This window comes from Adiantum capillus-veneris, chromosome 13, assembly GCF_014529385.1.
Source record: "Adiantum capillus-veneris isolate H3 chromosome 13, ASM1452938v2, whole genome shotgun sequence".
NCBI lineage: Eukaryota > Viridiplantae > Streptophyta > Polypodiopsida > Polypodiales > Pteridaceae > Adiantum > Adiantum capillus-veneris.
In genome coordinates, this window is record NC_140943.1 from 157,896,041 (window position 1) to 157,897,193 (window position 1,153).

A 1,153-nucleotide genomic window follows, 5' to 3' on the forward strand; every position below is an offset into this window, starting at 1 on the left:
AAATATCAACTTTTTTTCTTTTTATATTAACTTGAATATTTGGGTTTACAATGATCTCCCATGAGAAAACTTGTTAAAATTTTAAACCATAGCTATGATACATGTTAGCAACATGTCATAGTATTCTAGTGGATTGGGCTATGTGTGTTGGAAGAAACATACGAGGGGAATTTTGGGGTAGCCAAACAAAAATCTTTCCTTGAATGTCGATTGAGTGTGATTGTTGATAACAACTTAGTTGACGAGGATTATGGATGTTACTGTAATATAAATCCATCAATTAAGGATTCTCTTCATCAGGGGCCACATCGGTTGGAGAGGCTGCTTGAAATTGGAAGCATCGGATCAATTTTAAGTCTTCAGCCCACTTGGTTTAGTTAAGGTCAATTTTCAAGTGTCCAATGAACATGCTCAAATGGCAAAGGTTGTCCCACAAGTCCAATGACTTGCATACAACCAAGTGTGCAAAAAGCCTGTCAAAATGAGAAACACTTTTTTTCAAAAGTCAATTTGTGAGTAGTGTGGTACATTGCTTGAAAGACGGTCAAATAATTGATGTCCATAAATTTGTGCTACAATATAAATCTGATAACAATGTCAATTTATGAATTTATGCATTAAACCCTAGAAAGAGTATAGAACGTTGAGAATCCAAACTTTAAACCTAGGGTTGTGATACCAATTGTAAGGTTCCTAACCCAAAGATTGGGGTCACTTGATAGTTGGCCTTCCTTTATTCTCAGTTCCATTGACGACGCCTTACTTCAATTCAGGGAAGCAAGGATATGAGAAATAGAAGAGAGGGAGGCCTCTATCCTTCATAGTTGTGGATGTAAGGGTCCTACACCACAAGTCACATTGATAACCCAAAGGTTATGATGAGAGCAAAATCCTATTTTACTAAACTAAAATCTCGACATGCTTATGATCCATAAATGATGCCTTTTTTTCCACGTTTAAGAGTCACAACCACCATCCATAAAATCCTAGATATGGTATGAGATTCTTATATAATAGCTTACAAGTACTCCACTAACCTGGTCCACCCGTTCATAGACATAGTTTCAAATGGATACTAGTCTCCTACTTTCCACAACGCACTCACCCGTTTCTCTTGTTTTTTAATTACTGCCACATTGTTTTACATATACAA